The sequence below is a fragment of the Ambystoma mexicanum genome, chromosome 4p, assembly GCF_040938575.1.
Source record: "Ambystoma mexicanum isolate Mex_15411 chromosome 4p, UKY_AmexF1_1, whole genome shotgun sequence".
In the NCBI taxonomy this organism is placed as follows: Eukaryota; Metazoa; Chordata; class Amphibia; order Caudata; family Ambystomatidae; genus Ambystoma; species Ambystoma mexicanum.
The window spans coordinates 1,038,080,531-1,038,105,939 of NC_090927.1; positions in this window are offsets into that span (position 1 = coordinate 1,038,080,531).

Here is a 25,409-nt window from a genome sequence, read left to right on the forward strand (position 1 = left end):
CATGAGAAGCCCATGAGATCAGGGGGAGGAGGGGTAGCGTCAGTTAGTGGGAAGAGTGTCGATTTGGTGCAATTGACTTTAAGACCGGAAAGGTCACCAACATGTATACCATCTACAAGGATTGGGGCCAGATCATGTTCAGGGAGCAGACGAATGGTAGGGAGTCATCTGCATATAAAAAAATTATATCAGGGGCGCCTGATATAATATAGACGTAAACCCTGGTGTGAATGTGCCTGCCGTATGCAATGGCAATGGCAAAAATTGGTGGAGAGAAGGAGCATCCCTGTCTTGTGCCTCAGGATATGCAAAAGGGGGTGAATATCTATCTTCCGTGCGAACCCTGGCTACAGGGTCCGAGTATAGTAGTTTAACCCACGAGCGAAGTCGGGCCCAAAGTTGCATTTTACATATACCCGTCAGAGGTGGTTCCAAGACACAGAATCAAATGCCTTCTGCATGTCAAGGGCCGCTGCCACAGCATGGGTGTTAGGGTCGATCCTGCTGATGACGTTAAAGAGGTGACGTAGGTTCAGAGAGGTGGATCGGCCGGGGATAAATCCCGACTGATTAGGGTGTATTATTTGAGGCATGTAGGGAGTTCGTCGCATGGCCATTACCTTAGCGTAGATCTTAACATTGTTGTTTATGAGCGAAAGAGGCTGATATGACCTGCATTGGGTCGGAGGCTTGCCAGGCTTAAGTAATACCATTATTATAGCTTTTTGGGACAGTAGGATCGAGTGTGCCTGACGTACAGGATTCTTCCCAAAATGCTAAGAGCTGGGGGACCAGACGTGATTTATACTGCTTGTAAAACTCAAAGGGGAGACCATCAGAACCAGGGGTTTTACCTGAGGACAAAGAATCGATGGCCTCGGATATCTCGTCGGGAGTGATAGGCAGGTCTTGGGCAATACTAGTGTCATCGGAGAGAAGAGAGAGGGGAAGGTTATCCAGATATGTATCTATATCTGACTCCGGGATAGTGTTGATGTTTGTACATAGGGAGGAGTAGAATGATCGAAACAGTTCATTAATATCTTGTGAAAGGAGGGCCAAAGAGCCATCTAGCCTTTCAATGGCAGGGGTGTGTGGCGATCCCATCTCCTGACGACGGAGTCTAGCAGGCACGCAGCCAGGACATTCGCCCTTCCTGTAGCGTCTCGCCAGCCTGGGAGTGTCTAAGAATTTCCTCTTCTTTTCAGCCTGGGCACGAAAGGTATCTAGTTCGGTGCTGATGCCGGCAAGGGTTGTAGGCTAATGATGTAGGGCATATTGGGCCTCGAAGGGAAGAGAGTGCAGATTTGCTTAGTGATATGTCTCTACGGATAGTCTTGAGAAATCGAAGGAGTCTGGTCGCTGCCCAGAGGGACCAATACAACAAAGTATACATGGCACAGGCCTCCCCATAGTCAGGTCCATGGAGGGGGAACCACTGACATAGTGGGTAGCCCAAAGGCCGATCGCAAAAAGAGTGCATACCAATATTGGGGCCCCACTTTGAGGGGGGAATGTATGAAAAGAACAATATGCAGACAAGTTTGAAGCAGAGAGCAATGGACCGGGGAGCCCGGAAAAGATGTACACCTGGGCGTCCGTTATGAAGAGATCAACCGTGGAAGTGTTCCTCTATAAATGTGGTCGCTTCTTCAGGAATAGTAAAAAAGCAGATCCAGTTTGCGTGCTGAACCCTGAGCTTGGCAGGGTACAACATGGAATATTTCACACCCAAGTCACGTGGTCTCTTCTTTACTGATAAAAATGGTTTGCATTCCTGTTGAACGGCAGTGGATACATCTGGGTAAAGGTGAATACTGGAGGATCCCAAGAGCAGCTTTCCTTTGGCCCTCACGGCGTGCAGCAGAGCATCCCTGTCGCGGCAGTTCAGCACTCTCGCAATAATTGGATGTGGAGGGGCTCCCGGTTTCCGTTTCGCTGTGAGGGCACGGTGAGCTCTCTCGATGGCGAATTGTGGAGACAATTTGGGGGAATCCAGCAAGGTCAGGAGGGTGTGTTCTACGTATTCCTCCATAGGGCCGTTGCTGTTGTTTTCAGGGACACCAATCATACGAATATTTTTGTGCCTAGAGCATGATTCGCAGTCGTTGTTCTTCCTACTGACCTCCTGGACCCTGCTGGATAGGCTCTCACCTCAGCCGGAGCGCAGCAATGTCGTCTTCAGCGGTGCCCACTCTGTTCTCGACCTCCGTAACCCGGCCGTCTGTCTTCTCCATGTGTGCCTTAATCAAGCAAATCGTCCCACTCATATTGTTCAACTTAGAGTGGAGGGCGGTGAACCCCTCCCGCATGTATTCAAACATTTTAGATGAGTCTTGGTTGTCTGGGGCCGATGCTGTAGTCATCACAGATTCTGGTCGTGACTCCACCAACTTCTGTGTTGCCTTTGTGAAAATATTAATTGTGCCCTGTTTCCTGTTGTTTTTCCTGGGCATGCTGCCCAAGAACGTGTCTGCCAGCTAGTGCTCTGATACTGATTCACAAGGTGCTGAGGGGTAATTGTCATTAGATGGGTCAGAGGACACTGCCGAGTGGGCCTGCGCTGAGCAAGGTGAGAAACACAAAAGATCAGGCCTCTGGTGCAGGAAGTGGCAGCAGAGTCAGGAGGATACCTGACGTCTCTATATTGTGTATACTGTAATATAGAATGGGTTGTAGCCTCCCACGTTTACAGATTAATCAGGATGTGTTGAACTCTATTCCACAGATCCGGGTTACCAGAGCTTCTCCGACCCATGCTCCAGCCGGGTAACAGGGTAGTTGTATTAGTGGTGCAGGACACAAGGTTCCTTGGCAAATGAGCAGGCCACTTGGGATGACAGAACAGCCTCACTTGTCTCGGAGATGCAGTGATGGGCAGTCACAGAGGGGAGTCCTACCTTAAGTGCTGAAGTATTCCGGAGGAAGCCGGGGGCACGACCGCCCCATGCCAGAGCACAGTAATGGAGGTTCTAGGTGTTGGCTCCAGGGCCGCAGCCTCCAGGACCAGAGCGGGCGTTCAGAAGGCACGTCGGTGGCTACGGCGCGGCGACCAGGGTCGGGCTGCTGGTGAAGTGTGAGGGCGAGCGGAAGCACGAAAAATGAAGGAGCCGCTGGAGGAATGCGGCAGCCCGCTGAGCCAGGCGGCGCCGCACAGATAAGGCACGGGATCCGCTCATGTGTTTGAGCCAGTGGGTCCCCTCCCCAAAGCAGGCCCTTGGCGCCCCGGCGTCGGGTGTCTGAGACGAGGCCGCGCCTGGAGCAGCCTCTGGGGCTCAGTCAGGAATCTCCCGCTGCAGAAATGTGAGTCACAGAACTCCTTGGTGCCAACACGGAGAGGGCTGGGTGTCAGTCAGGAGGTGCAGAAGGGACTTGTGTCCAGGCTGCTGAGTGGTGCAGCAGTTTGCAATGTCCAGGTGCTTCTGTTTGAAACGAAGGATGTGCCCAGCACAGAGCTTGAGCTCTACGTGGCCATCTTCGACCACGCGCAACAGCGCTCTCTCCTCAAAGGAAGTTAATGTAAAACAGACCATATATGATGCCAAGGAACTGGGCACTCCCCTGCTAAATATATACCTCTGAATGACGCTCCACAGAAATGTTATAGAACATTGAGAATGTTATTTTAGGAGGAGCTTTTAACCAGATTTTAAATACGTTTGAGAACACAAATTTCATTTCAAATTTAAGGACAACGGCAAATAAAAAGAGATAAAGACATTTCTTGAGGCAGCTTTAGGTGCAATTACAGTTGCATGATTTCAGGAAACTTCAGTTTTTAAGATAGTGAGTATGTCCTCTACTCATCAGAGCATGATGTCTACTATTGGATAGAGTTCTTTCTCGTGTCACAGGGACAAATGATGCTAACAACAAAAATAGACAATGTACACATTTTGCATCACTCCCCCATACAGGTAAAGCGAAAAATGAGTAAATAAAAAAATATCAAGACTGGCATGGAAAATGGATCCCGTGGCATTGATGGATGAGGGAATCTAGAGAAATAAAAATACAGTGACAATGAACTGGTGGTTTGGACATCTTTGAAGGCCTGCCTCTGTGGAGAACTGATTAGCAATGGAGTGAATGACAGTAGAAAGGCAAGTCAGAAAAAAGCTAAAATGGAGAAAGGACTCTATGAATAAGAAATGATTCCAAAAAGCATGGGCGATCATATATAGATAGTCAAATGCAAACATGCGTTACATAAATATTAAACAGAGAAGGCAGTGCCAGATACATTCTTAAGCCAACCCTTTTAGAGATTAATAGCTTATGGAAAAAATGTTTACAAACCAAACCCGAATAAAATCACTAAAAAGGAAAATCAACAATCGGAAAAACAGATGTTCCAAATGTGCATTTTGGTCCTGTTGACTGATTTCCAGACTGCGTGCATGTGCAAATCTTACATTCCAACACGAAACATGAATAGCAACTAAACCCCACATACATAGCAAATGAACACCCCATCCCACGACACATCAAAGATCAGAACAATAAACCTGCTGTTAGGCAAGATTGTATGCAGTAACCCTCTGGGAGACTACACCAGTCTTGTCCTATTAGTATTAGGTAACCCACTTATTAGTAAAGGTCTGTACTACACAAGTTGGTAGTGCGACTGAGCAGCCAGACTTATCTCAAGAGGGGTACATGTAAGCTGTAGAGCTGTAGCATCGAAATCCACAAATACAAGTATTCAAATAACACTTACACATAAGGTTTTCTAATAAAATAATTATTTATTTATTTAACTGTCCGTTTTAAAGAAGCATTCTTTAAAAAGGACAATGTGCAACAATAAACATACACTTCTACACTTCATAACACATTCTCAGAATCAAGATAAGCAAGTAGATATACACAATACACCCTTGGGTGACATCAATTACTGGGACAGTATTGGAATATATATATATCACTTTTGTACTTTGTAGACTTCTGAGGTTGTGGAAAGGTAACGCTAAGGGAAGGAAATAGGTTGATAGGTTCTCAGGGAATATGAGCACTATTAAATCTCCCAATGAAGTCTAGATAAAAAACCTTTCTAAGAAATATTAGTTAAAAAAACAACGTATCACCTATGGGGGACAGTAAGCATCAAAGTCAATGGGTTAGAAGAGTCTGCAGGGAGCCAGGACAGCCAAAGTCAATTTGGAGCAAAGTCTATGGCACTGATGCCCTTCTTAGATAGCAAAAGGTATTGCACAAAGTTAAAGAGTTTGTTGTAGAAAATCACTGTTGGGTCACAAGCTGTTACACTAGAACAACTCTAGAAAGGCAGCTACTGCAAATCTCAACTGAGACAAGCAACCTAGGGACAAAGAGGGAATTACAGTACCTTAGGTTAGAAGAAGAGGATCCAGCTGGTTTCTATCCTGGTTGCAGACTTTCAGATCCTGGGTTCCTGGGCCTCAGTCGTGGGGATAAGAGGGAGGATGTCTGGAGGACTCCTGCACAGCAGTTCAGAGGTCAGCGGCAGTTACGGCTCTTTTCAGTTCTGCTACCAGCAAATCGCACCATCGTGGATCTTGGACACTAGATGGGCTTCCTTCACCCCTTGAGTCTTGCACCATGGAGAGCTGACACAAGCTTGGGTCGTCCTGCTTCAGGATAGTCCTCAGGATCTTCCTGGAGCTTTGGTCTAGCTTAAAGACGTTGCACTCGACTATGGATTTCTCGACCCCTGGCACTCGGTTCCAGCAACAGCAAAGTAGTACAGGCAGTTGGGAAATGTCCTCCAGCAAAGTTCTTCACTGGGTCAGTTGGTCCCACCAACCCAAGGGAAGAAGTTGTTCCCTATGGAACTTCTCTAGTCGATTTAGAAAAGGAGTTTAAGCACAGCAGCAGGCTTTACCAGGCAGTTCAACTGTCCAGGAGGATGCAGCAAGCTTTGCTTCACAATTCCTTCATTGGATGTTTCTTCCAGTGATCGACTCTGTCTTTAGTTCAAGAAACCTCGCCTTTTATGCAGGTTTATCTCATTCATGCACAGCCTAGCTGTCACTCACACAGCAGGGCCAACCAGCCAATCATGACTGGGTACATTCAGGTTACAATGGAGATGAAGAACTGGGAATTTCTGGCACCTCCCTTGTATCCTGCCCTGCCAGACACACTGGAGCCAGAGGCGGGTTTCAATATTGAAGCCTGGCAAAGGCAAAGCAAACAAAAGAGTTAAACCTGGTTTGGCGCACAGAGCAAAACCCAAATAAGACCTCACAAACAAGAAAGGGTAAAAAAAGAGACCGGGCCATTTTGACAAAATGGTCACCCATGGGTGCTACACTGCAGCTGAGGATTCAGCCTGCGCTAGAAAGGCACAATGGTAGGAAAATTAAACCACTGCCACCAGCCATTTAAAGTTGTGAGGTTAAAACATGTTACATGAGTAAGAAGAAAAAGGGGCTACTAAGTAACGCCCCAGCACTCCACATAAGATGGGGTGTGCTGGATCTACAGAGAGAAAAGGTAAGTAAAGTAAATTTCACTTTACTATTCTTGAGAACTGTATTTCACCCAAGAAAAGGTATTTAAACCTTTATGTGACACTGCACTGAAGGTGATGTGTGTCACCATGCAAAAGTAGATGTCTATGGAGTTTGTCAGACTACAAAAACAAAGGAATTATAAATCCAAATCAGATCAAAAGACATGAGTGAGTGAGAAAAAGGGCTCACTCGCTCCAGGGTTAAAATTAAAAAGGTCTAAAGTCCAGCAGAAGAGTTGGGGATCTCTAAGGTTGAAGGGAATTATCACAGAAATGTGAATTCTCCCTAACACCTACTCAGGAAACATGTACCACAATGTTCCATTTTCCTCTCTCTCCCATCACACCTGATGAATCTCCAGAAAAGTCTGGTCTGTGAAGGCCTCATCCAAGCAAGTGGACCCTTGCCCTTCCAAAACCATCAAGGACAACATTGACTCCCTCGCACCAACCTTGGATGACCTTTGCCACATCACATTTTTCACCTGAGTTTTCCAAACTGCTCTCAAGCACTCCCTTGTGCTCCATCTGCTCAAGAAACCCTCTGCTGACTCCTCCAATCCTTCAAACTACCACCCAATCTCTATCACTCCTTCCCTGGAAAAATTCCTGGAGAAGCTGGCTATCTCTCAGCTAAACCTCCACACGGAAGCAATCATTTGTTTCCACGACCATCAGTCTGGCTTTAGAGCATCCAGAGGCACAGAAACTGCTCTTCTAAACACCAGTGAAGCCCTGCTCTCAAATATTGACACTAACACTCCCTCTGTCCTCATTCTCCTTGATCTCTCCTCTGCCTTTGACACAGTTAACCACAACATCCTGATTTTACGGCTTGATGACACCATGGGAATCACAGGTCAGGCTCTGGCCTGGTTGACCTCTTTTTTCTCCAACTGCCCATCCCAGGTCGAACATGGTGCCTTTCCCTCTACTATCACCCTCTCAACCTGCAGCGTTGCCCAGGGTTCTAACCTATCCCCCTGGTTTTTCAATGTGTACATGGCCACCCTAGCACGTGAGATTGCACTTTCACCTCTAATTTACAGTGCTACGCAGATGACACACAACTATCCTTCAGGCTACACTCAGCCTCCTCCTCCTCCTCACTCATACCTGACTGTCTTTCTGCTATTCAGGCATGGTGTACTGCAAACAGCCTCTGTCTCAATGCCGGCAAAACATAGATTGTTTTTTATTGGGACCCCTGCTCCCGCTTCCCCCCTCTCACTCTGGCCGGCCTCCCTGTGCCCTGCGCCCACCCCCAACTGTGAGGCCAAAAACATTGGGATCATCTTCGACTCCACTCTCTCCTTCTCCTCACACATTTCTGACATCTCACAAAAGTCTAACTATCAACTACACCTCCTCAGAGGCACTCTACCTTTTCTCACTTTCCCCCAGTGGCTCACTGTCTCCAGAGCCCTGGTTCTCTCTAGTCTGGACTACTGCACAGCCTCTTCCTCAACCTCCCTGCTTCTGCCCTGCGCCCTCTGCAACTCATCCAGAACTGAACTGCAAGACTTATCCTTGGCCTCAAGCCCAGGGACCACATCTCTCTGTCACTGAAAGCCCTCCAATGGCTCCACGTGGCTCCAAGGATCCAATGCAAGGCCCTCTGCATTGTCCACAAGGCTTTCTGGGGCCTGGGACCTACTTACCTTCAATGTTGCCTTCCTAAATCCTGTCCCTCCCGAGCCCTCAGCTCATCTACCTCCAACCTTCTGTGAGGGAGCAGGTTCTCCAAGCAAAGATTTGCCGCCCTCCGCCTTGAGCCTGATATTCTTAAGTTCTTAAGATATTCTTAAACTCCTCAAGACCTTCCTCTTCTCCTCTTCCTTCTCTCTCACTCTGCTAACCTAGCTCTCTGCTCTTCACTCTCTCCCTCCTTTCCATATAGTTCACTGAATGGCCGCCTGGGGTACCCCAGATTCTCACAGGTCCTAGGCACCCCTGACAATCTTTTCTGCACCTGCCTCAGGGCCCTGCACCCCACCCACTCACTGCACTTGCAATACATTTTGAGAGCTTTTCTCTCCGCACTTTCCCAGTCTCTACTGACTGGATGCCCTTGGTCACCTGCCCCTCGTTCTGCCTGCACTTGCACTACAGTTCTGCCTGTAGACTGTTATTTCCTTCCTTGTCTCACCCCTCAATTAGCACTTGAAAAAACCAGAGAATCGCTGTCAGGCCTATTTGTTGTAGCTGAACTGTTAAATGTACCATATTCACTTGATCTGCCTGTGCAGACCGTAATCGCTTCAGAAATTCAAGGGCTCGGAGCTGTTGTATTTTCCCCATGTTCCCATCCTCCCTGAGCGCTTTATACACTTGTCATGACATGACATGATAGGTTATTTATAACGTGGTTAATACCCAGAGGTTTCCAAGCGTGGACCCAGGGTTCGAACCAGTGTTGCTTGCGTCATCTTGCACGTTGCCACTGATCTACCTCCCAAGACTAAGTGTATAGGCGCTTTCAAAATAATACAGTACAATGCAGACCAACACATCCTCATGCTCCCAGCAAATGACACTTCCCTCTGCTCACAGATACCTCAAGTGCCCTCAACATGAACGACTTAGAAACAGGCCAGGACACATTGTCCATGCACTTCTGCATGTGTCAAACCAATAGCAAAGACAGTTTACATTTTCCCTCTGCCCCCACTAATCAAGTCCAACCCCCATATTTTAAAGGGACCAAAGTTGAAAGAGACCATGCAAATAGCCATGCAGGGTGGTATTAAACCTAATGACGTGACATACCATAACAACAGTGAAGACATCATAGCTCATGAAAGCAGGTAGGGCTTGTGTCTGCTCTCCTTGTGCAGTAACTACGGTAAATAACCCCAGGCTACCTTGAGCTAGTTGTCTCTTTTAACTCTGAATGCTAATTCACAGACTCTTACTTACAATGTGAAAAACGAAATAACAAGTCCCAGTATGCAATGGGAAAACCAGGACTGGCTCAAAGTGTCGGGCATGTCATGGGCATCCTTGGCATCTATGTTTCCACATGTCCTTGCTTTGCTGTCAAAATTGACTTCCTGAGGTAAATCCATTGAGAAAACGTCCTACTAGCGGAAAAGGCCAGAACAACGACTACGGCACAACATTTTCATCAGAACTGTTCTGTATAACCCCAAAACACCGCAAGACAATAAGACAGTGGGCTGCTCAATTACTCATAGACCAGGTGCGAAAAACAAGACAAGCAGCATCACAGGCACGCCGGGGTGCCTGACGGCACGCGATGGGTGTCCTGCTGGCGAATAAGTGGAGGATTCATTAAGTCCGCTTCTGACAGGGGCCCAGGACTGCCGGAGATTGCGCGCAAGGAAAACAAAAGACAGCCCGCAGAAAGGCGGGACGCGGTCGGACTGCGCGGCATGCTGAGAACTCTTTAAACTTTAAAGAGCTGTTTGATAAATGATTCAGAGCAATAATTCGAAGATCAACAAGGGACAAGCAGCGCACATTAAAAATCCATGATACAGCTCGACGCTCACGGATTAGTGATGTCCCTCACGCCAGCTATTGCTGGAAATCCGCAAGAGGAAGGCCGTGCATTTTCAGTATGCAGTGCAAGGCAACCTTAACGGTACAGTGATCATGCATGGCCTAAACAGGTAACTCTTGAGGAATTAGAATGATCCAGACTGGATCATATGTTTGTCACGCTTCCTGGAGCATTCTGCTTGATGTGTCCATGCTCCTTGATGGAACCAGGGCTTGGACACAGGAATCGATGCTTATGTTCATGGCCTTTCCACCAGCGCTCTCCATTTTCCGTGTCACTGCACTGGAGGAGCAGAGGCTTGACTGACACCTGTTGAGCTGCAACAGAAGGCAAAAGCATGATTTTGCGTTCCTGAAAATAAGCGAAAATGGGAAGGAGAGATATGGCGAAAGCAGAAAACACAGAGGAGATCATTACGCTCTAAGCATTAATTAGGCAGCTGGGCCATTACGTGCTAACATACACGTAGGCTGCTCTGCACCACTAAGTTTTTGCCATTTGCATGGCGCAGGGCAAAAGGATTGCAGGTGTATGCCACTTTTTGCCCTGCACTTTTGCGCTCCGCTGTACAAGTGAGTAATCTCTGCCTGACATGCTTGCTTGACATGCAGGGTTTAATTTTAATTGTGTGTACCCCTTGCCATGCATGCATGGAATGCATCGCCCACAATTGCAAATAAGCGCTCCCAACATTATTTTCCTTGGAAACACTGTTTACAGTGCATGCATGGTAAGCAGTGTTCAGAATTACAAATAAACGCTCTTGGTGCATAAAGCTGGATGACGGCATATGGGTCTCCAGCATTTGCGCCCGTATGCCAATCCATGCCAGCGCAAAAGCTGGAGCATTTGTATGGGGGAGAGGAAGTGACGCAGTGGAAATGCAAGTTGCATTGTGCGGGTCGTCTCTGCTATACAAATGCATGAAAATGTGGCGTGGCATGATTGAAAGGTGTAAAAGCGTTACTCGTGCTGTTTACGCTTTTCAATGATGTTACACCACATACAAACATGAGCTCCTGAAAGTAATAGCACACTGCATTAATCTAAAAGAAAGATGTGTGGATGCACTCCAGAATTATCCATTAACGGCTAAATAATGTACTCAATTTTTAAAGTTTTCAAGGTGCAGGGGAGGAAAAGTGGATCTGGCACAGGTCCACTAATACAAATATGTAAAGAGAAAAAGATGGTGCAAAATGTGGAGCCCTCCCGTCCCCTGCACACCACTAGTCCGTTATCAAACGGTTCAACAATTATTCATATCAAACTATTGTTAGTCAATGTCTGTATCTCATACACATGGTATTCAAGAAACTGTTTTCATAAAAAACAAGTTATTTATTTGCTCAATGATTACTTAAACATTAGATTCTTAGATGCAGAAAATTAACACAAAGGAACAAAGGATTTTGTAGATAAATCAACAATTAAAATGGCTGACGCGTTTCGAGAATCCATTCTCTTGTTCAAGAGCCAAATTTAGCACTGAAAAGCAAAAATAATGCTGTTTAAAAAAATATGCCACAGGATAGTCTTAGTATTTTCCTCATACATCGTGAATGGTAAATCAAAATAACTAACAGTCCATAATGTTAACCGTGATCTTTACGCACCTTTCTAAGAACATTTATTTTGTGGCATTGTCAAATGGCAAAATCAAACAAGCGAACGTTCTTACTGCCTAACTGAGACATTACGTGGTAAGCGTGGGCCAGCACTCAAGGAGATCTAGGGGTATGTATGTGTCTAGTTCAAAATCACTCCTAACATGTCACACAAAGTATACCCTTGTGGACATGATCCCATGAGCCTCAATAAAATAGAATGACACTACGAAGTTTAGAGGATAATTGCTGTCAAGAAAATTAGAAATTACTAATGAAATCACAAGAGTGTAGTCATGAAGCTCTCAGAAAGCAGGTCCCCATACTGTAACTTTGAAGACAAAAACAATGATATATAAGCATAAACACTGAGATCTAACTACTTAACAAAGCTATTTAGCAAGTGAGCATGTGTTCATATGTCCAATCAGCTCCTTTGCTAGTTTAGTTTAATACCAAAACAATTCTACCACCACTAAATAGTTGCCATCTGTGTCAGTGTTAAGGAGGTACTAATGATTATCAAAAATACTTCTGCCATTCAGGCCTCGATTTTGATCAGGACCTTGCGCTGAGGGTGTCGAGCTACATTTATTTGAATCACGTCTTTGATTGTCTGTCATTTTGAATTATAGAAACATGTGTGCAAATTCAATATTTGTGCTGCTTTCTCTACTCACCAATTGTGCCAGAGAATCGGCCTCATTAGCAGTTTGCCGGTATCCCACCTGTAAATCCAACGGGAAACCGGCAAACGGTAATACTGTTACCGGCACTTGGAATGCTGGAATTACCGGTATATTATAAATGCCAGTAAAGGTATGTAATTCCCCAGTCCATAGGATTCCATGTGGGGAATTGCCAGTATTGCTGGCAACAGTAATACCAGTGCCAGTAATAACAGAAATATTTTGCGTATGTGGTGCTGGAATTACCAGCAGCTCTGAGCTGCCGGTAAATCCGGCCACCCCACCATTGAACTTGCAGTTTGGCGGTGCGGGAAAGGTGTTGGTAATGGAATTACTGCCACTGTCTGCCCACACCGCTAAACTTGTAATGAGGCCCACATGTCTTTGCAAAAGTCTGCAGCATCCAAAGCATCATTATAATACTGATCTGCATGCAAATTGCACATCCTCTTAATATTCATGCTAAATAGCTTTGCTTTACCACCATTAAATGGGAGCAGTTATGTGCTACCTTGGAATGAAGCCGCCCACAGTGCAAATGTACTGTGGAGAAGGTGGGGCAGTAGCCACACAGGGATTTGCATCACACAGTGTGGTTTGTTTATATGTGGGGATTGCTCTTGGGAAGTACAGGGAACTGCCAGCATAAGAATTAGGCATATTGGAGTAGAACAATCACTCTGAGCCCCTCCAATCCAGATTCAGCATCACTTACACAAAAAGGCTCCAGAATTTTCCACTACCGATCAACAGTCATCTCTCTCATATATTCTCACCCTCCATAAATTCCCGTCTGCCCTTGACTCTGCCGACCATCCTGCTTTCCTCTTCACCCCATCAAATCTTCTTTTTCAAGAATATGTACTTGAATTAATTCCTCGTACTTTGTTGATCACTCCTCCTTTACGTCTCTGGACAGATCCACCAACTCTTCGAGTCCTCTTGAAGTGGGTGTGCCCCTTGACGTGGACATTAGCTCTCTGCTCATCACACTCCACATCTCCTCTCTAATCAAACCTTTTTGATACTTTGGTTTCGCAATACATGTATTTCCTAATGACACACACATCTTTTCTTTCTTCCTGTCCTTCTCTCTCAAGTGTTCCCCATAAATCTATAATTGTCTCTCAGCCAATGGATGCTGTTGTTGCGTAATGTTCAATTCTTCTAATATTGAAGTGATACTTCCTTCTTCTTAAAACACCACACCCATTCTACCCTCACATATTTCTTCGCTCAGTGCCCACCTCACACCTTCCCTTAAGTTTCCTAACCAGGGGATCTTCTTTGATATGATCTCAAACTGTAACAGTACATCACTCCCACAGCTGCTAGATGTAATGTCCTAAACTTCTATAACATGTCCATCACCTCACCAGTGCTACTGTTAAGGCACTGATCTCCACCGTAATCCTAAACTGACTGGATTACTGCTCCATCCTCATAATTAAACACCCTCTATTAATTTTCCCCAACAAATGTAGAACTGAAATTTGCCACCCACAATATCTAAAACCTCCAGCGATCCTCATCCACCTCCATTCACTGTCATAATGCAGACAAGCTCTCATTGCTAAAAGGTTGTCTTTTAACTATCTATGACCCCATTATCTTGTCAGGCTAAATCTCCTGCTGCCCAATCTCAGCTTCTATGTTGCCTAAACCTGTTCAAATGTACCACTCTTCAGACCATTTACTATATCCTGCTTTCACTTTTTCACCCTCTTGGTCTCACACTGCTCGAACACCCTACATCCTGAAATTAAATATATCCCAACAGTTATTGAGTTCAAGAGTGGCCTAACCTTTTTAAACACATCTATAAAGGGAGACGCAGACAGAAGCTCTGCTTGGGTATCAGTTCACCTCTTTGTACCCACATCCTCATTTCTATTTTTTGTGCATATTGTAAATTGCTTACTTTACATTTTACACAATCAATCTCTGTCTTTTTGTATTGTCCCAGTTCAATCAATGCTATCATCAACACCTTTAGACTGCGGGGTTTTCGTGTCACCTGCTTTCAAATTGATCTACTATTGTAAAGAATCCATCTATGGGGCAGCTGCAACCATTGTGTGACCTTGCATAATGTGGTTTCCTTTGAAACAGAATGGGCCTCTTTATGAGTTTGCCGTTGTGGGGGAAAAAAGTGGAGGTAAATCGGTTACCTCCGTTTTTCCCACACCACCAAATTACAAGTTAAGTGGAATTATCAATGGTTGAATAATGAGTGGTAATTCCACCGATTTCAGGAGGATAAGTGGAGGATGTACCTCCAGTAAGTGTAGAGGAGCAGCCACATGCCGCTGCAGGAAGTACTGCCTCCCTAACACATGTATGCTGCAAGCCTAAAATTGTGCCTTGCTTGACACGAGCAGTTGTGACTATCCCGCCGCAAATCTTTGAGAAAATATACCCTCTTTGAAAACCCTATCAAATGTATTCCCGCAGAGCTGACAATTTAATGGAGGAAATCCCAGAAGGAATATGAAAAAGAGCAGGAAAAAGAGCTGGTCACGTCCCAAGAAGTGGGCGTGGTGCACAGGGAAGACTGGCTGAAGAAGATGCATGATCCTTATAGAAACTGATGACGAAATAAAGAATCAAGTAAACTTTCATGGGTGAAGAAAAGTGTGCAACTGTAAAGAGCACTGAAGAAAATGCAAGCCATTCAATAAATGTACAGAGGTTGTAACGCAAGTAAATCAAGTAATATTAACGCTGGCTATAACTAGTGAATAGACTGCAGGTGGAACCGTCATTATAGAGAAGCGGGACATGAGTGTCAGAAATTTGGTAATCCTAGACCCATGGTGAGAAGAGCCGAAAACTGAATGGTGAAGCTGTCTGCCCTGGTATCAAAGTTGAAGCATTCTGAGGCCGTTTATCTATTCTCAAGGCACTGAATGTGAAAAACAGAATCATCCCTTGTTAAGGTGTGAAGAAAGAACACCAAGCATGCCAAGTTTTATTAATTTAAGACATTTAATTGCTGCAAAAAGGTCCACATTTTGTCTCCTGTCACGTGACTCAAGGATAGAAATAGAGTGAGAATGGAGTCCTAGAATATTAATAGTGTGTGCTCTTCCCTTATATTCACAGAGACAAGAATACATTGCAAGGCCAAGTTCAAAGACAATCTTCATAGCAGAAGGCATGGGTGATGAGAGATGTTGGGCTATTTGGGTGGGGAGGTTCAGTCAAGCCCACCTCCTGCCACCTGGGGTATGAGCTTACATGCTGCTAGTGAGCCGAATGTTCCAGACTGGCACGAGCGTGCCAAACAATAGTAGAGGGCCATATAATGATGGGCCTTATAGTTTGAGAGCCAATGATATACTGTGTACCTCACAGTGATGAAGATGACTTGCACTAGAGGTGTGCATATGTTGTCCACCTGACAGTAGATATCCAATCACAACCCAACCCCTTATAGAAAGTATATCTAGATGTTCCCCTTGAACATATCACAATCCCGTGTAGGTTTTTCTTATTTTCCACGTAGTATGACATCACGTATGATACATTTTCACTATATAACTGGGATTTTTGTATGATGCATTGAGAGCTTATGCAACGTCCGTTGATGTCCATTGTAACTCCCTGATTTAAACAATTAATAATAAAACAGCAAACATTGCCATCTTCCTGAGTTGGTTTAATTTTTTTGTGTAAGGGTTACTCTGCTTCCCATCCACTGCTTGCACGCTACCCAAAGGACCTTACGTTCACATGGTAGCATTGTCGATGGTTCAACAATCCAAACTAGTTCAGATCCAGAGTTTCGGATGAGCAGGCATCCTCTACCATTAAGCCAGAAGATCGGAGGGTTTCCTATGGAGAGCAGCCGAATAGAAATCTTGCAAGAGGAGCCAAGACGATGGGCAGGTCCCCTTTGGTGTAATCCCTGCCCGGTTTCCAAAGGCACTTTGCGGACGGGAGGCGAAGTGGTTCGTTGGAGGAGATGATCCAAAGGCCTCGAGTTGATTAACATAAGAATGGTGAGTAGACTAAGGGGAATGGCAAATTAAGGGAATGGGATTGTGATACTTTTGAGTAACAGGAAATATGGTCTGAAGGCAAAATAGTGCCTAGGGCCCTGACTCAAGGGAGCTTTCAGATGGAGACGTCTCAAACTCCTGTGGAAGTAGAGTGAAATATATTTTGCACAAACAGGTTTGTGTAAGGTGACGTGTCAAACACTGTACAGGGTATTTATTAAGAAAGGCGAGGGAAAAGAAAAATTGTAATCACTGTGTTTTTATTAATGTGTATAGTCAACTAAGCCTCTGTGTTGTTTGTTGAGTAGAGATAGTGAAGTACAATAGAAGTTGTGAAGTCATTGAGAAAAGAATTAAGGAGCTATAGGTAACTACCTAGCGAAGTAGTTGGTACCAATCTGGAGGTAGGCAGAGCTAATTGAAAAATTAGAGGCTTGTGTGGTGATTGATGATGCATGCTAATTTTTGATGTTTTAAAGGTGTTGAAAAAGTGGTGGTTTAAGCAAATTTAAAGAGTATTCCATAAAGTCTGGTAAGTATTGACAGTCAATAAAGACTTGTCATAATGGGAGACACTCCTCTGATGCACTTATGCAAGACATTGCCAAAGTACATGCCTACGCTCAAGCAGTATACTGAGGAATGGGTAAAGGGCACGACGGACAAGATGTTCATGCCATTAGCCACATGGGGGATCGCTGTCAAAAGCGGTATTGCAACAAATAACCACATATTTGCATGCTGCGTACACAGTTGTATACAAATTGTTCGTTTTACAATTGCTCGAATTACAATTAACCTTTTCACAATTGACCAAATTGTGAAGGTCAATTGTAACATTGAAACCCCCCGCAACCCCCACCCAATGCAAACCCCCCCTAAACCCCATATATATATATATATATATATATATATATATATATATATATATATACAGTCAATTGTGAAAAGGTCAATTGTGACCCTTTAAAATCAGTCAATTCAAACAATTTGGGTAATACCGCGTAAACACAGGGAAGAAATTAGAGAAAAGGTTATCTATTCTAGAGCTCTGGAAAATGTACCAGGAAGAGAGAGAGGATACGCCACCTGAAGCAATTTTAGACAGAATGGGCCTCATTACAAGTTTGGCAACTGCTAAAAACGGCATGGCTACCCCCGACTCGGGAATCGGGTCACGGTCCCGCTAATGGGAATTACCGAGACCGCAAAGGTCGGAATGGCCCGGTAATTCCCATTTTTCGGGAAACAGTCCCGGACCCGAGTTTGGGGGTAGCCATGCCGCTAAAACCGGCATGGCTACCTCCAAACTCGTAATGAGACCCATTCTGTCTAAAATTGCTTTCCATGGGTCCCCAATAGAGTCAATGTGAGAATTCATGTTGGGGGGTAATTCTACGTTGTTGTACATAGTCAATTTCAATTCTCTAAATCACATTGTATTGTATGCTATCATATTTCTAGCATGTATTATTAATGGATAGGCAACTTGATACGGATGCGCATCAGAAATACAAAGAGGGCTGCTGAGATGTGAGTGAGGTGTATGTCACTATAGCCTAGTGTATAATATGTGTTTACTGCTTTCCTAAACTTAACATGAAGTTCAAACAGTCTTATAGGATTTGTCAGTGAATTTCACAGCACTGCCATCTTGATTGAGAAAGCTCTCCCACCCATTTTAGACTTGTTAACAGAGGAAACCACCAAAAGGCTTGAAATAGCCATCCACAGCGATGTGGAAGGAGGCTAATGACTGAGCTTTACAATGAAAAACGTTGGACATTTTCATGTCAGTGCTCTCAGCACCAGGCAAGCCTTCTTGAATGCGATCCTGCTTGCCATCACAGACTCTTGAGGATGACAGTAATATTGTTTCTTTATTCAGATGGAATTAGATGCACCCATAAAATGGTTGCATCTGCGAAAACTGCATACACTTAATTACAGTAATCCCACCTTGTGGCCACGGAGGCATTAACAAGCCATTGGCCACATACGATGATCACAGGAATGTAATGCATAGTGTTAGACAAAAACAATCTTGTAGTGATAATGTTAGTATTAAGTCCTTTGACTGTGACATGGGCCCAGTTGAGACAAACACAGGAGGCTTTGCTATATATGAAATAAAAGCTGTTGAAGGATAATTCTTCTGACCAATGTTCTTGGTCATTGACACCATGTTGTCATCCATTCCTAGTGACTCCGGTGATCTTTATTGAAACTACCTTAAGGGAAATAATGTAAATGTCAGTGCATGGAATATGCGGGGCAAGGATCTTGAGAGGATTCCTGTGGTACTGATTAAGGTATACCTGAAGTAACGTGCTGCGTTATTCCTTCCAATATTCATTTTTCATACTGAGAATAGGTTTTATCACCTCAAAATGGAGAGGTGGCTATATGCTTCAAATTCATAAGCAATTTGAAAAAGCCTGCCTATGCACCCATAGGGTTCATCCTTACTATTCCGTGTAAGATATCGTCCAGTGCAGACTTACTGCCTCTTTGTGGTTTGATGTATTGAAACAGGATATTTCTTAACATGCAGACAGGTTTAATATCCAATGGTTCTACATCTGGCCTTTGTTTAGTTTAAAACATCCTACAAAGAAGTACTTGTGGATGGCGCTATTCTGATGTCATCCTTCTTTGAAGAATAGCATGCATTTTTTGATTCTGCTGATCATAGTTTTTGGGGGATACATTTTAAGAGTCCCTGATTTTGAGAGTTCAACTATAAACAGGAATGCTATAGATGGGTCATATTCTAGGCCTATTGAGTTATGTTTGGAATCAAACAGGGAAATGCTATGACACACGTTATTTTTAAATTATTCTGTTTCTGTCTTTCTTGCTCATTCAACCTAGCACCACAATTTTGTACCCTGTAAAGGCAAGACTAGAATTGATGCACTAATGTCAGTGGACTTTAATCCAATTGACACACCTTAGTAGATTGGTGATTGATCACACTAAGACAAAATTAATACATTTGCATAACAAACAAGGAAACCTAGACTTTATTGTTGATATATTCTAAATGAACCTATGGAGACCATGGAGGAAGTTGGAGAAATGGAATTATGTTTTATGCCCAAGCATATGTGATCAGCTCAAATAAAACTCCAAATGGTCAAAACATGGGGAGCAGCACAGTTAATTCACCTTTTTTCCTCTATCATGTGAGTTACTCACCAGGTATCTCATCAAGCTAAAATTGTCCAAGTCCATGCAATGACTTAAGATGTTTCAAATATACATTTAGCACAGAAGATTTAGGCTCTCAAAAAGTATAGCTCAAATTCATCAAAAAGTAGGGTCCCTGTGCCTCATTACGAGTTTGGAGGTAACCTTGGTGCTAATAGCGTCATGGCTGCCTCCAAAATCGTGTCCGGGTCCGGGTTCTGTGAATGAGGAATTACTGGGTCATTCCAACCTTGGAGGACCCAGTAATTCCTCATTCACAAAACCAATCCCCATTCCCATTTGAGCCCCCATAGGGCTCAATGGGAATGGGGATGGAGCTAATAATGGGCCTGTTATTTACTCCCTGGTCCCCTTGTGGGATCCGCAAAGGATGTCTGGTCTGACCAGACGTTCTGGGCGGGTCCTGCGAGGGAACCTCGTAATAGGGTGGAATGGGTTTATGGCGGAACTCCATTACCGGCACTGGTAAACCCATTCTGCCAACCTCGTAATGAGGCCCCCTGTGTTTGATACAAAACGTGAATAAACAGTAAATATGACATTGCAGAGAATTTAAAAAACTTTTGTCATTGCATTACCCCTGTATTATCTGCAATGTTATACGTTTCTCTTTCAGCTTCAAAAATTATGTTAATGCTTGGGCAAGTGGAAGAGATAACAATAGGGGGTTGGGCCGATTTGATTCTGGAGCAGGTCGAACAGAAGGGCATTTGAGCTCAGACTATATTAATTTTTCAAAACAACATAACGTACCCAGCAGAAATGTTCCTGATGTATGCCCCTTTGCTAATAAAATAGATCCTGTGATCTATACATTTTCTGACAATCTTGATTATTTAATTTCTGCAATTCTAAAGGGTTTGGGTGATCTTTTAGGTGGTTGAATATTAAAGTGAGCATGGTGTGTATCTTTGAAAAACAGTATACAAACAGACACAATAAAATACCTGTTTGTAAGCATTTTCTTACTTAAGTTGATCTCCATCTTTTAATGGGCCTCATTACAAGATTGCCAGTCCGGTAACAAGCTTGCCAGTACCATTGTTATCAGACCGGCAAACTAAGAGTTCTGCGCGCGGGTGCCTTCCCACCCGCCAGGTCTGACCTGGCGGGCGTACTGGCACCCGCAAGCAGAGCATGTTGCATCCAAAGGCACCATTCACGACCTCCCCATTCCCCTAGTGGGCTCAAATGGAAATGGAGAGCATTTTATTCTGGCACCCGCAGGCCCATAATGACCCGGTAATTGCCCATTCGCGGGAGCTGGAAAAATTCTCAAGTTTGGCTGCAGGCTGCCAGATTTACCGCCAAGGCTACTGCCAAACTTGTAATGAGGCCCAGTATTGTCTTCAATCCCTGATACAGGACTTGACATCAGAAGAGAAGAGAATAGGAAACACAGTGGACAGGGCCAGCACATGATGAAGATTGCCAAGTTAAAGGGGGTTTTTATTTTACTTTCTACCAACACATTTGCAAATCTAGTTATGATTGTCCACCATAGGTAATACTTCCAGTAGTGGTAATGGTGATGGTGCCAGTAATACTACTGGTAGGTACTAGTGGTAATATCACACGTACTACCTGTGATGCTGCCAGTAGTGGTGTTTCTGTTACTACCAGAAATACTACTACTCATACCACTACTACCTCTGCCACTACTACTAGTATTACTACAGCCACTACCACTAGCAGGTGTTAAAGTTGCAGTGGGTAATAGTGGTGCTGCTATGCAGTGGTTCACTGGTAGTAGGAGTTCTATTACTATAGGTACTGCTAATAGAAGGAGCATCACCAGTAGTATTGGACACCCAACACCAGCACCAATGGAAACTCACAAAGACTGCACATTCAGGGCCCATTGTCACCTACACCCAGGCATAAGCTCTGGCTGCTGACCACTACACACACCACAGCTATAACCAGAATCATGGCCCACACTCACCCACGTATGGCTAGTGTTATCTCTCAGCTTCCTTGCTCATCCAAAACTAACAGCCACCTAGCACTGGCCCATCTGCTCATTTTATGATGCGTTACTTAAGTCAATAAAATAGGGTAATACTACATTAGCATGCATGTCTTTGATGAGTACCCAAATTACATCATCACTAGCCACCACTTCCAAAGGTGGTAGGTCCGACCAGTGATGCAATCATAATTAGGACATGGTATGATGTATTGGGATGTTTTCAGGCTGGCTGCATTGTTCCGCCTTATCGTTCACCAGGAGATAATACGTAAAAACACGTCTGACATAACTATTATGTCCATTTAGTAGTGCAGGGCCAGATTACATTCTGCTGTGTTAGCACAACATTGCCTGGATTCAGTGTTCCCAGTCAGAACAAATGCCTATATACTATTGTGCACAGATATCAGATTTCATTATGCATAGTTACTAAGCAGCATCTGATTCCATTATTGTCAGTCAGCAACATTAAAGTATGTTCATTTAGCACAGTAAGGGCCTGATCACGAGTTGGGCAGTATCCCGACTGGGATACCAACCAACTTTATTAGCGTAAGTGCCCACCCGTCCAGCAGTATTACTGCCGGATCACGTTTGGGCGTTAACTGTTAGTCCCCATTCCCCATTGGGTCCATGGACCCAATGGGGAATTTGTGGCACAATTACCGCACAGTAATATCGCCAGCGGTAATTGCGCCAAAAATGGCAATGTTTCCATCGTGTTTACCCCCAGGTCTAAGCTGGAGGTAAACACACCAGACTCAGGATTGGGCGGACCCTTAAATGTGGCGGTAACTGCATTTAAGGGCTAGCGCCCAACTCGTGATCAGGCCCTAAGTCTAGATTCTATTATGCCCAGTAGGCAGAGATGTGTTCCCATCATGTGCAATTGTCAAACCACTTTTAGATTTCATTGTGCCCAGTTATCGCAGTAAGACCATATACCACTACAATAAGAAGAATAACAAGTTCAGATTCCAGTCTGGCCAACCAGTATAGTAAGGACGGATTCTAGTATACCTAGTTACAACAGGAGATCCAGATTGCAAAATACCCATTTATCACAAAACAACCTGATTACTTGGGTCTCGTTAGCACACAGTAACACAGTGTGCACAGTAAGTCGAGATTTCCAGGTATCACAGTAAAGTCTGGTTCCAACATGCACACTTACAACATTATTGAAAAGGGTCAGTATGGACAGTTCACACAGGAAGCCCAGCCTGCATGGGTCAAATTAGCATAGCAAGGGAAAATACATGTACCCCCAGGTATCACAGTAAGGGCATACTCAAAGATGTTCAGTTAATCAAGTTACCCTAGATTCATTATGCTCACAATAAGCCAGATTCAAGAAGGCAGAGTTAGCACAGTGGCGTACAAACTCAGTTTTGCTAAATCGCACATTAAAACTGCCAAGCATTGCCAAAGTTCATATGTCTAACTCTATAAATATTGTGGAAGCCATGGTGTTCCGTCTAGATATACCACAACACACCTTAAGCATCTACACAGACAGACCTACTGGTGTTGCCTGTACTTGTTGAAAGATATGCTGGCTCCAGCTGAAAAGTGTCCTCCTGGTCACAGCTGCTCATCTCATTCACTTGGGTGCTGCTGCTCTGGTCTGTTCAGTAATCATGTCTCTTTGGGATAATGCTTGAGTCTGAGATGCCAGTCGGGGTTGACAGATGCCTCTATATACAAAAGCAGTGCTCAGTCTCAGGCAGGCAAAGCTCTGTACGAAGGCGGGATGTGCAACAGGGCTGGACAGAAGATATGCCTTATGTTTCCCAACAGTTTGCAGATGAGTCCTAACATTGTTCTTTTACTCATCCGTGCTTCACATGTAAAGCAACATAAACATATATTACATTCACATTAAATAAAAACAGATGTCAGGATCGTATTTCTTTTTTCTCATTGTTGATATGCCTAAAGAGAAAATAAATACATCTGTACAGAGACTCTGTTGTATGGCACAATATGCAAATATGGCTGCCACGCGCAAGGTTTGCTCAAGGCAAGCATATTGCAATGTGTGAGGAAGGGTTACTGCTCATCTACGCTTCAACAGGCTTCTTCTTATCACTGTGCATTAGCCAATGAATAGGACACAGGGCTCTAAATGAGAAGCAGTCGTGAGAGCTGGGTTCGATTACAACATCCACCCATGCCGTTTTGATTTGGCATTGTGTGCTTTATACGTAGTACAGACGTTGCACATTATACACAAATGACTTCTTTTTTCAAATGTTTCTATGGCTTCTTAATTGTATAATTGTATTGTGTCACAGTTGCAGGCAGTTTGATTAGGTGAGGGGGTCATTCTGGGCACTCGTGGACCTTATACAGTGCAAGCAGTACCCTATTCACGTACAAAACCCTTTGCCCTAAAACGCGAATGTTGTTTTCTGCCGGTTTTCATTTTGTATTCTTTAGTTTTAATGTGTTGCTTTTTTTAACACATGGCAATATGTGGTCAAAGCTTAATCTGCAAAACGAATCAGACACGCTCAAAACAGCAATGGCTCTTCCTTATTATGATACAATGGGCCTCATTACGCGGTCAGCGGTAATCTGCTGGTGCTACTGGCGGGTTGCCGCTGACCTTGTAACAACGTATCTGCCGCCTGATAACCCAGTGCACCGGGTTATTACAAGTCCCGGGGATCCGGTATGTCAGGCGGCTTGGACTGTATGTCCCCGACACGGAAGCACCAGCACCAGCACAGTGCTGCCGTGCAAACCATGTCTGCATGGTTGGTTCCCACGGCAGGTCAGAGCTACCGGGAGCACCGGTCCCTGCAGGCATTCTTGTAGTCTGGAAAGGGTACTGACACGTTGCTACTGGCACCCTCATTTCCGGACTGCCAGACTTGTAATGAGGCGCAATGTGTTAGGCACTTCCTGGCGCTTGCTGAGGCACTGTGTGTGGAATGACCTCCATATATTCCAGAGTATCATAGCTGCTTTCTCTCCCATAGTATCTCCCTTTCATCTCCTCATTTCAATGTTGGGCTTGGATTGCTGTGGGGTGAGAGCACCCACTGATGAGGAGAAGTTAAACTCCTACAGAGTGCCAAGTACCACCTTTGACCTCTTGAAAGCTGTTTGCACAATTTCACATGGGTGAATTTTGTCTGCCCGGGATGACAAATGTCAGTCGACCCTGATTTAGGTGCTGATCCTTGTAGGCCTTAATTAAGACAGAACCCAATGAGACAATGAAACTGCAGAGATGTGCCTTGGGTGCCCATCCAACTACAGTTGAGGGGTCCCCATTCTGACGACACTTGTACAGTTTTTCATTGTGCATGGCAACTTGCGAACTGCTTCACCTTCTGTTCCTGCAATACTTGCTGTGTCTGCAATGCCTAAATCTATCAGCCAAGAGGTTGGAGCTATTTGTCTTTCTGTATTCCATTTTGGAAAGGCAACAATTGTTCTTTACACTTGGATTTTCCCTCATGTGGGCTGCCACCTACTGCCAAAACAGTAGGAAAGCACACCCACATCCCACTTAATAGGATAATTAAGCAGCAAGATGGGTAATTGTGGTACAGTTCGGTATACTGCATCAGGTCGGAGTGTTGTGGTGTGTTTTAATCAGAGTTTTTGGGGCATTTCTGTGCTTTTTCTAATTGTTAAAACATCAAAAAGAGATTAATTAGAATACCTTTTAAGAGGATAAACTCCAGGTTTTTAAATCAAAGGTTCACTCATTTTCATATATGTTTTGTAGATATTGCTATGTTGCTGAAGTAACATTCAATTTGGCTTGTGCTTCACCTTGGAAGACTTTGCAAGATAGTAGATACGTTATAAACAACTACAAGGGGTCTGGTTGGAAGCTAAAGGCAATCACTTTGTAAGATCATGGAACTAATTTGAACATAGTT